This window comes from Spermophilus citellus, assembly GCF_964194105.1.
Source record: "Spermophilus citellus genome assembly, chromosome: 3".
Classification (NCBI taxonomy): Eukaryota; Metazoa; Chordata; class Mammalia; order Rodentia; family Sciuridae; genus Spermophilus; species Spermophilus citellus.
Genome location: NC_138184.1, coordinates 58,190,602 through 58,209,642, shown reverse-complemented (window position 1 = coordinate 58,209,642; position 19,041 = coordinate 58,190,602). Strand labels below are relative to the sequence as shown.

Below are 19,041 nucleotides of genomic sequence, written 5' to 3'. Positions count from 1 at the left end.
CATGAGAAGTATTTTGAAGTACTTTGAATATATTGTCTCTCTTATCACTGAGGTAGGTACTACATGTTATAGATAAGGAAAGAGGGAATAAATTTGGGGTTGTCAAGTAGCATTTTATATATAAAAGAGCGATGACTATTTTATTGGCTACATGACATATTAATAGGCAAACCTTGCACTTGCTTGCAATGGTCTTTGATGTTGACATCAAATAATTCTACCTTTCCTTGTCACCCACAATAGTTGATAATTAATATTGTCTGAGAGCATTTAAAGATCAAAATAACTCAGAGGTACCAGCCAGCAAATAGCAGACGAAGATGATGTGGAAACATTCCATTGGAATCGTCCCTTTGATCTGTCCACCTATCTTGGAAACGACCACCATCTCTCATGTGTGCTACTCAGATAGCCCCATACGGCCCACCATATGTATTCTGGCCCCCATCAATGCCTTCCCCACAGGGAAAATAGCGAAGGTCTCCACATCCCTGCAGAGGTCAGCCAGTGTCTCCCCCTGACCTCTTTTAAGATGAGGAACAAAATTCTCCACACATGGGCTGCAGATACAGCTCGGTTGGTAGAGTGCTTTCCTTGGATGCACAGGGCCCTGGGCTCAATCCCCACACCACCAATAAAATAAAATAAAATCTCAACACACTTTCCAACGCCCTGAGAGTCTGACCCCTGCCTGTCCTTACAGGCGCATCTCCTCCCTGTCCCACGTCTGCATCTGGCCACAAGGCTCGGCTTCAGTTCTCGGCTCCTCTGAACCCCTTCCAGACCTGCTGACAGTTCTCTTTTCCCGGAACTTGCTCTCCTACGCTGGTTGGCATGTGGATAGACATACTTGGTCTTCAGGCTTCAGCCTAAATGGTGCTTCCTCAGAATTTCCTCTCTGCCAACCCAGGAGAGAAAGTTCCCCTCTTACAGGTTCATGTGCTCTCCTGTCCCAGTACTTTGTAGCATTTATCTCCATTAGTGGTTGAGTGGCTTTCGGTAGTTATCTGTCTATTCCTGGTCCTCCTCAGCTGGGTGCAGTGAGTGACATACGCCTATAATCCCAGCTGTTCAGGAGGCTGAGGCAGGAGGATCACAAGGTCAAAACCAGCCTCAGCAACTTAGTGAGACCTAAGCAACTCAGTGAGACCCTGTCTCTAAATAAAATATAAAAAAGGGCTGGGGATGTGGCTCAGTGGTTAAGCACCCCTGGGTTCAATCCCTGCACATACAAAACAAAAGACTCCTCCTCCTCCTCCTCTTCTTTCTTCCCTTCCTCCCTCTTCTCTCCTTCTGATTTCATTGAAAATAGAGGTCCACGACAGCATGAAGTATGTCTCACTTTTTGTTCTCTTCTCCACACCTAACACAATGCCTAGGACATGCAAATGTTGTTGAATGAGAGCCAATGAACATGGTTGGGCAAGGCACCATCCACGTAGGCAGAGATATGAATGGTCCTGACTAGAGATGGATGACACACAACCTTGCATTGAGTGAAAGAATGAACCAGTGATGGAGGAGTGAGGAAATAATTGGTCACTGGTACAGAATTGCCTCATTGGAGGAAACCACACTTGATAACTAGTGTTTCCTAAAAACTCCAAAATCCCCCATGAGCATGTGTCATAGATGAGTGTTCAGAGACATCACACAGAAGCAATTATTTCAGCATTTGATGTGTTCCAAATGAGATCTTTCTTGCCCTCATTTGAATTCCACAAATACTTTTGCATAATCTTGAACTTAGTCCACAACCCTCCACATACCAGTATAAAGTTCTGCTTTGTAAAACTTGGAATGGAACCATCATTTGACCCAGTTATATTATAGTGATACGGCCACATCCATGTTTATAGCAGCTCAATTCACAATAGCCAAGCCATGGAACCAACCTAGGTGCCCTTCAACAGATGAATGGATAAAGAAAATGTGGTCTATATACACAATGGCTCAGCCATAAAAAAAAGAATGAAATTATGGCATTTGCAAGTAAATGAATGGAACTGGAGACCATTATGCTAAGTGAAATAAGCCAATCCCAAAAAAGTAAAGGCTGAATATTCTTTCTGATATGCAGATGCCAACACAAATGGGGGGGTTAAGGTTCACTGGATTGGCCAGGGGTTAATGAGGGGATGGGAATAGGAAAGACAGTAGAATGAATGGGACATCACTTTCCTATGTTCATACATGAATATATGACCAGTGAAAGTCCACATCATGTATAACCATAAGAATGGAAAGGTAGACTCTATGTAGGTATACGATGTCAACATACACTCTTCTGTCTTGTGTATGTAAAAAGAACAAATAAAAAAATAAGAAAGGAAATTGAACCACAATTCTTAATAATAACATTTAATAAATGTATAAAGGAATCAGCTTTGAGACTAAATTGAGTATTCTTTTGTATGTATTTCAGTTGTATAAGTCAGGTGTTCTTAGTCTTGGGATGAAGAATCATCATCTTGCCAGGCATGGTAGCGCACGCCTGTCATCCCAGCGGCTCAGGAGGCTGAGGCAGGAGGATCATGAGTTCAAAACCAGCCTCAGCAAAAGCAAGGCATTAAGCAACTCGGCGAGACCCTGTCTCTAAGGAAAATACAGCATAGGACTGGGGATGTGGCTCAGTGGTTAAGTACCCCTGAGTTCAATCCCCCAGTTCGCCCCCACACAAGAAAAAAGAATCACCATATCATCCCCAAGATTGCTACTGTTCATTTCACCTTGAAGGTCACATTTCCCAATTCTCCAAAAGTGGTCATCCGCTTCCCCATTACAAGACCCATGCCTCGAATATCGCACCTAACTCAAACGTCTTTGCCAGTGCCCCACATACAGAGGGCCTGCAGGTCTTCCTCTTCAGGGAATGGCTGAATGACACTGTTAAACAAAATAACTTAATGAAACCAGACTTAAAATTCCACTTAGCTGCAATACATTGATTTTTCTCAGATTAAGAACAGACCATGGACTAGATGAGCCTGTCATCTAAACTTAACCCATGATTCCAAGTGATGCCACCTAGAAGCCCCTGCACAAATGTAGGACTTACTCTTCCCGCTGCTGGGAATACCCCCAGAAGCCAACCATGCTGCCAACACTTAAAAGAGAGAGAGAGAGAGAGAGAGAGAGAGAGAGAGATTGATTCTGCTAAGAGTGCTTTTGCATCTCCAGAGACAGTCCCCATCCCTCCCTGGTCAACACCAGTGTACAAGGCCTTGGGCCCTTCTCTCCAATTCAGGATAATGCCACAGGGCCCGGCCAGCTCCAGAGCTTCCCAGTGAGGTCAGCTGAAGCTTTTATGGAGTCTCAGCCCCACCCAGGGTCTCCCTCTGTCCATCCAGTTCCTCTCCCAGTCCCGCCCCCAGCCCTTGGGCACCTGCCCACTACCTAGTAAACCCCTGCACACTAATATTCATCCAGAAGTCTGCTTCCTTTGGAGCATAACCTCCTACCCATGCTTTATTCTTCGACAGAATTTACTCAAAGGAATCAATTCAAGGAATTTTTTCCCATTAGAACAATCTAGTAGCAAACCACATTATTCCAGAGAGCTACTGTTTTGTTGTTGTTTACTTGCTTGTTTGGCGCGGGGCGGGGGTGGGGGGTTGGTACCAGGAATTGAACCCAGGGGTGCTAATCCACTGAGCTACATCCCCAGCTTTATTTTGTGTTTTATTTAGAGACAGGGTTCACTGAGTTGCTTAGGGCCTCGCTAAGTTGCTGAGGCTGGCTTTGAACTCATGATCCTCCTGAATCAGCCTCTGGACTCAGCCTCCTGAGCTGCTGGGATTACAGGCATTTGCCACTGTACACAGCTAGGATCATGAACTTTTTTATTGGTGCATTGTAATTATACATAATAGAGAACTATTGGTTGTTGCCTTCTTGTGCATGAACACAAGATAATTTGGTCCATCCCATTCCCCAAGACCTGACCTCTCCTTCTCCTCCTTCCTCCCCTGATGGCCTTCCTCTGCTCTCCTGGTCTCCCTTCTATTTTCATGAGATCCCTGCCTACCTAATCCCCACCCTGCCCATGCTCTACACGTGAGAAAAAACATGCACCCTTGACTTTCTGCATCTGGCTTCTTTGATTCAACATGATGATCTCAAGTTCCATCCATTTTCCTGCAAATGACATGACTTCTTTCTGCTTTAAGCATCATTGTATTTAATAACTATGATAGTAACTGAGGATTCCCTCGACAGGAGTCAGCAGACGGCAGGCAGGGGGGAACCCCAAGCTGCCCTGGGCAGAACCCAGCTGCGTCTGTTCACCTGCCTTCACGCCACCGTGGCAGAGTGCAGTGGTTGTCACAGAGCCGCGCTGACGGGTGACCTTCCCAAAAAATGTTTACTGATCCCTGCTCTGCAATGACCTTTAGTGATCCTGATCACAAAAATCTCATTGACAGAAAATAACATTTTACATGTAGGTGCAAAAAAACCCAAAATCTTATCTCTGGGCTTTGAGTGTAGAGTTGAATTTTCAGTTTTATTCTTTGGGCTTTTATGTATTTTCTGCAAGAAATGGACACAGCTCTCATGATAAGAAAACAAATACTATGTGTGTGAAAAAGAAATATCAGTCTTCTGATTTTTGCCATGTTAACTGAATTTTGTCTTCCCCGGGATGTTGTCATCCACCAGCAGGGCACAGCCACAGTGGCACTGAATGTGGCCCACGAGACGATTTGTTTCCCAACAACTTTCCCATATCTAAGGAAAATATGCAAACAACACGGTGGAGAGAAGCTTATCTGGCTATTGGGTTAAGATTTCCTATGGCCATCAGAAGTGTTTTTGGTTTTGTTATTGTTTTTTTTTTTTAAATAACAACAAAAGGAAATCTAAGTTACCTTGTGACATCTGCTCTATTCGATTCCTCCTCTGATAAGCAATGCCCTTTTTTAACTTTTTAAATTTGTTTTAATTAGTTATACATGACAGTAATGCATTTATGCACTTTGATACATCATACATAGATGGGATATAATTTCTCATTTTTCTGAGTGTACATGTTGCAGAATCATGCCTTTTAAATTCCCTAGTTTTCCACAGAAAAACAGCCAACTTCTAGATAAAACAAATAACACAGTAGTCATTTTAATAATCTATATAACCATTTGGGAACAATTTTCTTTTTATTTTTGTGGGGGAGGTGGTACTGGGGATTGAACCCAGGAGCACTCAACAACTGAGACACATCCCCAGCCCTATTTTGTATTTTATTTGGAGACAGGGTCTCTGAATAAGTTGCTTAGGGCCTTGCTAAGTTGCTGAGGATGGATTTGAACTTGCAATGCTCCTGCCTCTTTGAACTTGCAATCCTCCTGCCTCAGCCTCCTGAGCTGCTGGGAGTATAGGCATGTACTGCAGCACCTGGCAAAAATATAAACATTTTTAAAGTTGATAGTCCCCTCTCAAATCATGATTATTTTAATTGCCATTTAAAATACAGTAAAAGATATATAACAAAATGTTTTAAACCCTTATAACTTCCAGGCTTGATAAAATACCCACAAAGTAGGTACTTGACCATTATATTTGACAGAAGAGAAACTTCAGGTTCAAAGAAATCAAGGAGCATACCAAGGTCCCATAGCCACAAGGCAGCAAAACTGGATAGGAATTCAAGCACATTAAACTCTGAATGGATAATGAATATGTGGTACATATACACAATGGAATATTACTCAGCCATAAAAAGAATGAAATTGTGGCATTTGACGGTAAATGGGTGGAACTGGAGACTTTCAAGCTAAGTGCACAGCACCTGGCTGGAGCAATTTTCTTAATGAACAGCAAACTCACTGTTCTTTACTACCATCCCCTCAATAGTCCTGTGAGAAAGATTCCATCACCCTATTTTCACCTGAAGAAACATTCCTGCCAGGTGTGGTGATACACACCTGTAATCCCAGCGGCTCCAGAGGCTGAGGAAGGAGGGTTGCAAGTTCAAAGCCAGCCTCAGCAACTTAGCAAGGGAGGGTTAAGCAACTCAGTGATACCCTGTCTCTAAAAAAGAGCTGGGGATGTGGCTCAGTGGCCCCTGGGTTCAATTCCTGGTACCACACATAAAAAAGAAATGATTCTTGCAAGTTGAGTAGCCAGAAGTGAAGTCACCTCTCTGTGCAGAGCTCTGAGTCCTCACCAAGCTGCACAGCCTCCAGATCATTTGCATGTTCCAAACATGAATATGTCCCCAGTGCCCGCCCCAGTGGGAACACGTAGTTGGGACTCCAGAAATATTTCTAGAATGATCAAAAGACTATGCTCTTTAACCCATCAAATCAACTGGTACCGTTGAGAGAATTTGATTGCCACACCTCAAGCTGTCCTGAGAAAAATCTTCAGAGTTGACAGAGAGCTAATTCTATGGGATACCAAAATACTTCTTATTTTAAATAACAATTTCAGAAAACTTTTGGGCAAAACATGTTCTAAGCCCAAACTGATTTCTTTAATCAAATAAAAAAATAAATTTTGAGCTGGGCGTGGTGGCACACACCTGTAATCCCAGAGGCTCAGGAGGCTGAGGCAGGAGGATCTCGATTTCAAAGCCAGCCTCAGAAAAAGCAGGCCCTAAGCAACTCAGTGAGACCCTGTCTCTAAATCAAATACAAAATAGGGCTGGGGATGAGGCTCAGTGGTAGAGCACCCCTGGGTTTAATCTCTAGTACACCCCCCAAAAAACTAACATTCTACAAAAATCATATTTGCTGATTTACATACTTAACCTACATATCACAATATGACTTATATTCCCATTTTGTTCCACTCTCTTTGGGCATTTTGAAGTAATGTCTTTAGCCACTGAAAAACCTGTATTTTGTTTTGTTTAAAAACTATTGTAGATAGTTTTTTTTTGTTTGTTAAAGAGAGGGAGAGAGAGATTTTTTAAAGAGAGGGAGGGAGGGAGAGAGAGAGGGAGGGAGGGGGAGAGAGAGAGAGAGAATATTTTTTTAATTTTTTTTTTTTTTAGTTTTTTCAGCGGACACATCTTTGTTTGTATGTGGTGCTGAGGATCGAACCGGGGCCGTATGCATGCCAGGCGAGCGCTAGCGCTTGAGCCACATCCCCAGCCCATTTTTTTTTTGTTTTTTTACTATTTATGATTTAGTATGACAAATAGTAAAAAATATTTGAATTAAAGCAAATATTTCTGTAAAGCAAGTGTTTCTGTCTTAGCAACCATGGAGCTGTGTAGATGGTGGAAAATTTGATTCGTAATCAATTTTATTAATAATCAACCCTTTTCTAATACTAAATGGCAGCAGAATAGGTCTTTGACATTTTGAAATTAATATTAGTCACATTAAGTGACAAGTAAGTTATTGCCAAATTCTTCTATTTTGTAGATATGATCGAAATTCAGTTTGTATCCTTTGTCACTAATATAAAGAAAAAAATAAACCTTGGCTTTAGAATTGAAATTTAAGTGTTGAAATCTCATCTCACCTCTGTTAGAATGGCTATTATCAAAAAAAGACAAATATAATACTAAGTGCTATTGATGATGTAGTGAATTCTAATACCGTGGTACGTTGGTAGTACATTAGCTCTACCAGATGGAAAACTAACAAATAAAAACCCACTCGAACTACCGTAGGGTAAGAATCCCATTTCTGGGTATATACCAAAAGAAAAGGAAACCATCATATCAAAGAGAACCCTACACTCCCATGTTACAACAACACTATGCAAAATAGCCAAGATACAGAATCAAGTAAGGTATCCATTGGGGGATGAGTGATTGAAGAAAATGTGGTATGTCTACACAATGGAATATTATTCAACCATAGAAAAGGAGAAAACCCTGTCATTTGCTGAGCATGGATAAAACTAGAGGACATTGTGTTAAGTAAAATAAGTCAGGCACAGGATACAAATACCTGCATATTCTCACGCATTGGTGGAAACCAAAAATGTTGATGTCATAGAAGAACAGACTAGAATCAAGGTCACCAGAGACTGAAAAGGGGAGAGCCAGAGAGAATACAGGTAACAGCTACCAAAGTACAGTTAGAGAGGAGGAAGGAGTTCTCGTGTTCTTTAGCACAGGGGGACAATTGTGGTCCACAACAATTTGACATTGCATAGAAAAGTCTGAAGTTTCCCAGCACATACAAATGAGAAATGTTTGAGGAGGTAGAAATGCTAATTACCCTGATCGGATTATTTGGGACTGTATATATGTACCAAAGTATTGTGCTGTACTCCATAAATAAATAAATAAATAAATAAATAAATAAATAAATTTATTTTTTGGTACTGGGGACTGAACCCAGGGTTACTTAACCACTGAGCCACATCCCCAGCCCTTTTTATTTTTAATTTTTTTTTGAGACAGGATCTTGCTGAATTGCTTAGGGCCTTGCTAAGTTGCTGAGGCTGGCTTTGAACTCACCATCCTCCTGCCTCAGCCTCCCGAACCACCGTGACCAGATTTTGTTTCTCCCTTGTTTTACCCAGGAAGGAAATATCACTCACCCCAAATCTAAGCTGCTTTGGGGTATGTACCCAAAGCTAAAGTTAATAAAAGAAAAAATAATGAACTGCCCTGCTCTCATTACCAGAAATCTGAGCTAGGACGGGATCCATGTGCTCAGGGATGAACTTTTTAACAGGAGATGTGGGGAGGGAAGGGTTCAGAATACTCACCATTTCCCTTGGAATTAATTTCATGAAGAAATAGAATAGGAATTGCAAAGTCATCAAAGACGATGGTTTTCCTTTATGACCCTTGGCACCAGAACAAAGGGTCTATTTTTGTGGGATTTTTTTTTTTTTTTTGATTTCCAGAATAAAGGGAATAAAAATGTTTAGGTAATGTTTGGATGGATTGGAGACTGTACTTACATTAGTGATAGGTCAATTAATATCTGAACAGTTCAAAGAAGCAATTATTTTAATTTATAAATCACTTCAGAGGTAGGAAGCTGCTCTCCATTAATGTGGTTTTTACAAATAAGAATGCTCTTGGTGACGTGTGTGTGTGTGTGTGTGGAAGGCTTTCTCCCTGTGTTATTCTATCTGGCCCGAGTTTTCAGACCAGATCACATACCTCTGTGATTATGTGTTTGTCTGCAGGCCTGCTCCACACATAAAGCATCGGGATCTGCAATCCGACCCTTGGCTGAGACCACCCTATTTTTCAAGTTTTCGCTCCACTGAAAGGTACTGCCATGCACAGTGGTGCTCCCAGCAAAGACCTTCTTACATTACACTCTAAATGATGGGTTCTGTGAGCTCAGACTCCCTGGGGGGTTGGTTTCAAGGCCACTTGGTCATCACACACAAAGGGGAGAAGGGCCCAAGCAATTTCTGGGCACGGTGAGCTTCTCAGACAATTTGACAGCTGATGAAAAGTCTCCAAGTTTCCTTGAAAGCCACATAAAGCATCATTTCATGTCACTGTATTTTATTATTTTTTTTAATTCCTGAGTGACAGCTAAGCAGTCACAAAGTATACAAGATAAATACCGTCTGATCCGGGAGGCAAACCAGGCAGTGAGGAACTACAGTAGCATCTGCTGTCTGCCCACTACTGTCTTTTTAAATATTTATTTACATAGTAAACAGGTTTCTTGGTGCCTGGAAGGTCCAAACAGCACAGAACCAGCATCCTGGAGAGGCCCCCCCCCCAACCCCTGCTGCCTCACAACATGCAGAAAATGGAAGGAGAAGGGGTCGAGTGTAGGAGGAATAATATGGTAAGATAGGAGGAATGAAATGAGGAGGGACCTGGTTCACTCTTTTGGTAACAACCTACTCTCTTTATAATCACCCATTTTGTTAGTCAACCTTAAGTTGCTGTGGCACAGACCAGGGAGAGGAGTTTATTTTGGCTCACAGTTTCATTGGTCCATGGTCAGCCAACTCTCCTGCTTTGGCCCTATTGAGGCAGAACATGATGGTGGAAGGGTGTGGTGAAGGAAAGATGCTTAGCCCAGAGTGGCCAGGAAGCAGAGAGAGAGAGAGAGAGAGAGAGAGAGAGAGAGAGAGAGAGAGAAAGGGACTTGTTGGGGGTGGGAGGGAGGGAGAGAGAGGGAGAAAAGCCAGGGACAAGATATAATCCCCAAGGGTACACCCAGCCATGCGCCATGTACCTACAATTATCACCCAGTAGCCTATTAAAATTATTAATCCATCAAATTAATTAACCCACTAATGAAGTTACAGCTTTCATAACCTAATCATTGCCTAGAAGCAATGAACCTGGCTGTATTAGGGATTATGCTTTCAAAACACGAGCTTTGGGGGTGACATTAACCATCCGTACCATAGAACTCACTTTCCTGGGAAAAAAATCCTTTCCTACCTGATACAACCCATTCCTGCCGCCCACCATTTATCCATTCATGAGAGTAGGCCGCCATGACATAATCATTTCCCATCAGGCCCTGCCTCTTGAAGGGTCCACCCCACTTCAACACGTGTCACACTGAAGGCCAATCCTTTAGCCCACGAAGGATTGGGTCAGAGTCTATCTGAATGAACTACAGCACAGGATTATCAGCTGAAGAGAGATGGGGGTGGGCTGGTGTTGGGTAGGAAATTGAAGGAAAGATCTGAAAGAGCCATTTTGGACAGTGGGAAATACACTAGGGTTCAAAATGTTGTTCATTTAATTGTAGTAGATGTCTGTTGAATACCAAGGACCTTAATTTTGGAAAAGAGATGCTATAATATGCTTTCTAAGGGCAACTAAGGAAAAGACACTACTTGGATAGCTCCAAGTCTATGGTTGGACTATGATCAACGCAGGGAAAAAAAGTGGCTTTACCTCTCCTCTGCTAGAGTTGGTGAATATCATCCAATTGTTTTGCTACAGGTTAAAAAGAGGGTTTCCTCTGTTCATATGTGAACACACGGCCAGGGAAACTCCACATCATGTTCAACCACAAGAATGGGAACTTAGACTCCATGTATGTTTGATAGGTCAAAATTCAATCTATTGTCATGGATCTCTAAAAAGAACATTTTTTAGAAAAAAAGAAAAGAAAAAATAGAGTAGTATTAGACTTAGTTGTGTGGGGTGGGCAGTTTGAAGAAGTATTAAAACCTGGGAAGCTATGCCGATATCCTAAGACTTAATCTATAGATTAATCATCTATATTGAATCAAAAGATGATGAAAGATATTGCATCAAGAGCCCTAAATTGTCAAAAAGCATTTGTAGGGAGGTGAAGGTGAAGGGCAAGGTGAAGACATTCATTGCCAAGCCCAGCCTGCTCACCACCAGACTGCAACAGCGGGCCTAATACATGCAAATGCTTTCACACACAATCATCCATGAACTCTGCCTGCAAGGCCCAATCTCCATTTCATAAACTGGAATTAAGAGCAATGACGAAATGACTTGCCAATGATTCCACAGTGCCTAAGAGACAGGATGGTTTGGTACCAAATTCTTCTATTATGGGTAAAATGTAAGAGAAGCCCATTTTGGAGAAGCTGTGGTTAGTGGGGAAGGTTCAGAAGGTATTGATTAAAAGACCCGACCAGAACAACTGTAGAATAGGAAAGGTTTATTTGGAGGCTCACAGTGTCAGAGGTCCCAGTCCACAGACAGCAGGCTCCATCCCTCGGGGCTCGAGGGGAGGCAGGACATCATGGAGGAAGAGTGTGGTGGAGGGAAGCAGCTCACATGGTGATCAGGAAGCAGAGAGACTCCACTCTCCAGAGACAAATAGAGACCCCAAAGCCACGCCCCCAATGCCCCCTCCTCCAGCCACATCCACCTCCTCCAGCCACCACCCAGTTAATCCCATCAGGGGTCCATTCACTGATTGGGTTAAGGCTCTCACCACCCAGTCATGTCTCCTCTGAGCCTTCCTGCATGTCTCACATGTGGGCTTTTGGGGGACACACCATATTTAAACCATAACACCAGTGTCTCAAAGCACAAGAGGAATAGGGGTGTCAGTTTGTCAAATTGAAGGGTGGAAGGTGGGAGTGGAGGTGTTGCAGACTGAGGGACCAGCGTCTACCTAAGCCTAGTGGCAAGTGAGGACGGGGGACTCCAGGATTCTGGCTGGAGTGTAGATGGAGTGAAGATGAGCAGTAGATCTAGCTTCTGGGCACAGGCAGAATCACAAAGCATCTCCCAAGTCACGGGAAAGAGTCTGATTTACCTGGAGGACATCCGCAAAGATGGAAATTCTTTGAGCTGAGAAGATATGGTGAGGTTTGGAAGCCCTGGGGAGGTGAGGGAAGGGGTCAGGGCAGGAAAAGTAGTTCATGGTTGATATCAGTACCAGAATGGGAAAGGAGGAGCCTATGAACAATGCTTAATGGAAATCAGAGAATTCAGCTGAGACTTAAAAAAAAAATACTAGCAAACAATAAATTATTCACTGATAACCTCTCCATTATATATATTCTTCCCCTGTTAACTCAGATTCTATGACCAAAAAGAAGACAGTTTTATGATCCATATGTATGTCCTTGATTTTGCTAATTAAAAATTCCAAGTTTTTATTGAGCACCTACTCCATGTCTGGCGCTGTGCTAGACACTGAGAAAATTCAGTTTGACAAGAGACCATGTCTGTTTCCAGAGAGCTCTCATCTTGGCCATGGAGAGAGTCACAAGAGAACCATGCACAGGTATTCAGACAGCAAACAGTGCTGTAATGAGATAATGAGATATGACAAGGTCCTGTCAAAGTTCATGCCCATAGGGAGGAAGGGCACTCTGAAGAGGTGACATTTCAGCTGACACAGAACAAGCGATGCCAGACCCAAGAAAATCCCAGGCACAGGAAAGGCTTAAGGTGTCAGTGACTTTGCGGGGAGTAGAGAATGAGGGGCAGGCTCATGGAAGAAGGTTTTGAGGATCGAGGGAAGGCATCTGGATACTATGCTGAGGGTGGCCTCGGTCTCGGAGTCTGTCCCTTTCATGATTAGACACCATCCACCCATTCTGATGATTGGAACAAAGAGTTCTTGGATCTGTGATGGATCTGGGTGCTGGAGGGTGAAGATGTTTTATGATGAGATTTCTACTTTCAACCTGAAGCTGGTACCTTTGAGTATAATGCACTTGATGGGGAGAATGGCCCAGAAGGTCCACAGGACAGTCCTTAATGATAGGAGTGATTTTTTTTAATACCCAAATCCCAGGCTTCCAGAATACAGACCAAGAGTCCAAGTGACCTCTCAAAAGAAGACCAGCCAGACACAGTGGTGCATGCCTCTAACCCCATCAGCTTGGAAGGCTGAGGCAGGAGGATCACAAGTTCAAAGTCAGTTTCAGCAACTTAAAAAGGCCCTAAGCAACTCAGAGAGACCCTGTCTCGAAATAAAATACAAATAGGGCTGGGGATGGGGCTCAGTGGTTGAGTGACCCTGAGTTCAATCCCTGGCACCCGCCTCCAAAAATAAGACCCAAATGATGCTCCATTGGACGCTCCACCCTCTGCCTACAAGGAATGTACCCTACCTGAATGGGACTTTTGATATATACTGGCCAACTGCCTCAATCGTAATGAATGCAATCATTTAATCACACAGGAAGCGTCTGGCAACTGAAGTAATGAGGGAAAGGATTCTCCTCCGAGAGGTGCACCTTCCAAGGACCCCTGACATTGCCAGCTCTCCTCCACCCCCCTGGGAAGGGGGACAAGAACTCACAGCCAGGCAGACTGGGTGCGAGTCTGGGTTCCATTCCCTGATGGCATGTGGCCCTAGAGACAGAAGTAAACATCTCTCCACCTCAGTTCCGCGATTCTATGAAATGGAGATCATGACACTTGGCTAATAGGACCCGGAGGAGAAACAAACCCAGGAAGTGATTATCACACCTTCTCTGGGATTTTTGTTCTTACTTACACATGGCAGCTTGGTGCCACTGGGTTCCACTTTTTTTTTCAGCAAAATGTCCATCTTTAGAGCCACCAAATTAAGGAATGACTTCTGCAGCAGCCATCATCTTCACCTGGAAAGGAGACAGAAGGCTATTTACTTGGCTTCATTTTCTCAGCACCAACAGGGAGCCATTAATCAAGCCCACATTGACAAGGGAAGCTGTGGGATCCTCTCTCTGATGAAACTTACCTGATTTGTTGTGTGCCCAGGGAAAATTAAAAACACAAATGAGAGTGGGGGGGTCATGGAGTAAGAGGAGGCGGAGAAGGAGACTTCTTAGAGAAGTGAAATTAGAGTTGCTCATCTCTCACTGGTGACCTCATCTTATGATGAAAAACATCATCATGGTCTCCCAAAACATCTATGCATTTATGTGCCATTAAAATGATCCTTTGGTTTCCTGGTGACATTCTTTCAACAAATTAAAATCAACAACGCTTGCCACTGTTGCAGGTAAGCTAATGGTTTGGAAGCTTTGAACTTCATTTACTCTGAAACTTTCAAATAGTGCTTTCGTTTGCAGGGGGTAAACTCCAGCCTGAATACCTCCCACCTTTTCTTTCTGAAGTTCCATTTCATGGTAGCGGATTTCAGCAAACAGAAGCAATGCGAAGCTGGGGAGCATAGAAGGAAATACAGAGTGGGACCTGCTTTGTAGGTGATTCACTGCTAACATTGCACATGCGCAGTGAACATCTGGAGCGCACATCAGAAAGACTGGGATTCTAGTCCCCCCTCAAACTCTCACCAGATACTCGACCTCAGCACAAATGGTATATGCTCTCTAAGCTTAACTTATGTGTAGAATGGGAATAATAACAATAATGTTCCCTTCTAAGTTGTGATTAGATTTAAATATTAGAAGCCTCATGACCATACTTAGAATAGAACATAATTGTAAAAAAAAAAAAAAAAACACACACACACACACCTTATTACCCACTGTTAATCCTAACCATATTACCTTTAGCAAGTTACTTTACCCATCTGGACTTTTAATACTTCATTTGTAAACTAGCGAATTTAGACTAAAATCCTGAACTTAATGACTCTGACACAGCATTCAAATTTTTTTGCCATTTTGGAGAAAATATATCCCCGCTCTATGACCCTGAAAAGAATGAAGTCATCCTCACAGTTATTCCCAAGTCTGAATAAATCCACGCTTTTAAAATACATCTGCAATTTTACATAAGTGCACTGACTTTAAGAACATAAAATATTATACCACACAGTCTTCTAAAGTGCTATTATTTAAAAAAAATCCTATCTCTGGAAGGTTGACTCCATCTTGGGTATGTCTGGGCACAGTGTCTGTACCAGATGGGTCAGCTGTACCCTGAAAACTTTCACATTCCCCAAAGCCATAGTAGCTGGTTATCTTTCGGTTTCAAATGTGCATTAATAGAAATACAGGTGAAACAGGCAGGTTTAGTGTTGAAGGGGCCAACACACACACAGTGGGGCAAAATAGCATCTATTTAAATTCCAGGTATGTGCCTGGCATGGTGACGTATGCCTATAACCCCAGCAGCTCAGGAAGCTGAGACAGGAGAATCAATCACGAGTTCAAAGCCAGCCTCAGCAACTTAGCGAGGCCCTTAGCAACTCAGCGAAACCCTATCTGTGAATAAAATACAAAATAGGGCTGGGGATGTGGCTCAGTGGTTAAGCACTCCTGGGTTCAATCCCCAGTACCAAATAAATAAATAAATAAATAAATTCTAGCTATGCCACTTGCTAGCTTCCTGATGAAAGGTGAGTCATTTAACATCTATGTGCCTGTTTCCTTATCTGAAAAATCAGGATAATAAGGCTGTCTACTCAGTGCATTATTGTGAGATTTCAGATGAGTGTATAGATGTGAAGTTCTTAGAACACTGCCTGCTACCCCCCACCTTGGGGATGGTGGCGCTCACCTGTAATCCCAGTGACTCAGTGGAGGCTGAGTCAGGAGGATTGCAGCTGAGGCCAGCCTCAGCAATTTAGTGAGATTGTGTCAAAAAATTAAAAATGCTAGAGGTATAGTTCAGTGGTAAAGCACCCCTGAGCTGCTCAATCCTCAATACTGAAAAAAAAAAAAAAAAAAAAAAAAGTACACCGCCTGCTACCAAAATAGGCAAATACAACACATTTTACCAAATGCTGGTTTGGATCTCCTCTGTTTTTCATTTTGTCTCTGCAACCTCTAAGGAGTTGGGGTGGAGATCTGGGTCCTAATTCTCTATATGTGCAAGAGACATTTAAGATATCTGGCTCACACATAAAATGTCTGAGCATTTAAACTTCTCATAGTACCTATAAAATTATTAGAGTACTATGGGCAGGGGTGTATTTGAGAGCTTTAAGTCTCTCAGCACTTGACAGTAGAGGATTCCATTGTGAACTCGTGACCTTGTGGCTCTTTAGCCTGAGCAGAGGATCCCTGGGAGAATCAACTGTTGATCGGTGACTCTTCCCTGCTAAAGCAAGATCACAAGGGAAAAGAAAATGATTTCTCTGGCTATGGCTTTCCCGCCAAGAATGCTGACGAAAATGGGACATAATATGAATTCCTTATGTCCAAATATATTACTATTCCATTTGGTCATAAAAACAAAATAAGTCTTTCTGGCCTACCCTATTTAAAACCAAATCGTTTATATCTTAGACTCAAATCCCACCTCTAAATCTCTGCACACCTACATCATGTGAGTATCCAGAGGATGCATGATTTGTTGAAGCATGTGAGGTTTCTGCCCCAAAACAGATGCACCATGAGGGTACAAGAGTCTGTGTGCCCACAAGTTGGAAATCAATTATGCAAATGAGGTTGTGTGGCAAATAGAGTTCAGCTTTAGTATGTATTGGGAGAAAATTCAAGGCAACAAATCAAGTGTTTAAATGACTTTTAAGTAGACTAATAATGGGCTTAATTGTTATGTCTCACATGAGACAGTTTTGTCAATGGAAGGGAAGTGGACCTTCTGCTCTCAGACATGCTGCAGCTCATTTTCACAGACTACAGAGCCCCGATACCTTCCATCTTGAGGGGGTCAGGCTTCTCTCTGGAAGTGGACAAGTTCTTGTGTCAGAACTAAATAGGTAGACACATCCCAGCTAAAGCAGCAAAGAGAGCAAAGCCAAGTGCAGAGAAAATGGTTTTATCCAACATTGGTTTTATTTAATTTCAGAGTGCTCTGAAAGCTGGGTGCAGTGGTACACTCCTGGGATCCCTGCAGCTGGGAGGCTGAGGCAGGAGCATCTCCAGATCAAAGCTAGCCTCAGCCCTAAGCAACTCAGTGAGACCCGTCTCCAAATAAAAAGGGCTGGGGATGTGGTTCAGTGGTTAAGTGCCCCTGGGTTTAATCCCTGGTACCCCCCCCCCAAAAAAAAAGAGTGCTCTTAAGCCTTGAGAACATGAGCATATGTATGGTTTGGCTTCAGTCTGTCTGTGACCCAGGATCGACCTTTGGGGCAGTAACTGTCTCGTCAGAGACTGCCTAATTATCCAGAATCCACTTCCATGTTTCCCAGAGTGAATTTACCTTGATCATGGTTATAGACTGTCCATTTCCAAATAAAACTTGGTAATATTTTAGATAAGGAAATCACAGTAGAGTCATGAGTCCCTTCATGATAGCAACAAGTTCTGAGAATGTATTCTTCTGTGACATTGTCATGAGGATCACTGAATGTGTTTACACAAACCTAGATAGTAGCCCACTCTACCCCCAGGCTCAGGGGCTGTGCCTTCACATATGTTGTCCATTATTGACTGACTGTGTGCATTAGATGCCATTAAGCTCACACCCATCCAATTAAAGTTGACATCATATTGGACTGTGGCTGGAATTTGACACAGGGAACATCTTCTTCAATAACTCCATTTTAAAACTGAATCCATCCTACTGACCTAGGTCACACTGTGATCATTACACATCTGTCTTTCAAATCTCCTGCAACATCTTTCCCCCATTTTCTTTTCTGAGATGATTTCCTTTACTCCTCCCACCCTGCCTAGTCCCCAGCAGGTAGAGATGGGGAGGGGTTCTTGGCAGGTATCTGTTTCTTAATTCAGTTCATCAGGGCTGCTGGTACCTCCCTGTTATGGTTGGATGAAAGGTGTCCCCCAAAAGGTCATGTGTGAGATGGTGCAGGAAGGTTCAGAGGAGACATGACTGGGTTGTGAGAGCCTTAACCCAACCAGTGAATGAACCCCTGATGGATTAACTGGGTGGTGGCTGGAGGAGGTGGGTGTGGCTGGAGGAGGGGGCATTGGGGGCGTGGCTTTGGGGTCTCTATTTATCTCTGGAGAGTGGAGTCTCTCTGCTTCCTGGTCACCATGTGAGCTGCTTCCCTCCACCACACTCTTCCTCCATGATGTCCTGCCTCCCCTCCTGCCCCGAGGAATGGAGCCTGCTGTCTATGGACTGGGACCTCTGAAACCATGAAGCCAAATAAACTTCCTCCTTTACGATTGTTCTGATTAGGTCTTTTAGTCACAGAGGCAAAATAGCTAAGACACACCCTTCTGATACTTGGCTTAAATTGGGCAAGGTGCGTCTCTCTTGTACCCCAATAGCCCTAACTAATATAAGGAAGTAACCAAACTGTCAGAGTGCTTCTGTGTACACATATATACATGTCATGTGTAGGCATATAGTATATAGAATATAGTATGTATGTAGTTTATTTATGGAGAATTTAGAAACGGTAGGTACCATTTGAAGCTTTCACCTGCAGTAATTTTTCATGCTTACAAGTGTGTGGAAATGCCCTTCTCTGTCACAATTCTCCATTTCTATTCTTTGTCCCTGATCCATCATTTCTGCTTTCCAATGCATTTCTCCCCTTTCAGCATACATTAGAACTTCCTGATTGGATTTATTGTTTATCTTCCCCCATCCTGGAATGTAAACTCACTGACATATCTCAAATGCCTAAGATAGTCTGTGACACATGGCAGGAGTTTCCATAAATATGTGCTTAATTAATGAGCTGATTCACTAATGAGTATACACTCTTATTTGGTTGATGACGAATTTTCCTTTACATCCACAGAGTCCTCTGACCCACCCACAGGACCTGCCTAGGTAAAACATCTGCTTCCTTCTCTAAAGTTTTTTGAACTGCGGGTAAATTTTCACATGGGTGCTCCTGCCCAGCAAGAGAGGAC

At 42.9% G+C, this 19,041-nt stretch overlaps 1 long non-coding RNA gene across 5 annotated transcripts in view; it reads right to left on the bottom strand.

The window, feature by feature from the left end:
- LOC308644430 overlaps positions 1–19,041 on the bottom strand; it is a 248,779-nt gene that overhangs the window by 83,773 nt on the left and 145,965 nt on the right. For all 5 annotated transcript variants that reach the window (XR_014021001.1, XR_014021002.1, XR_014021003.1 and 2 more), the window contains one exon: positions 13,848–13,953. This is a non-coding gene — a long non-coding RNA (uncharacterized lncRNA). The remainder of the gene's footprint in view (positions 1–13,847; positions 13,954–19,041) is intronic.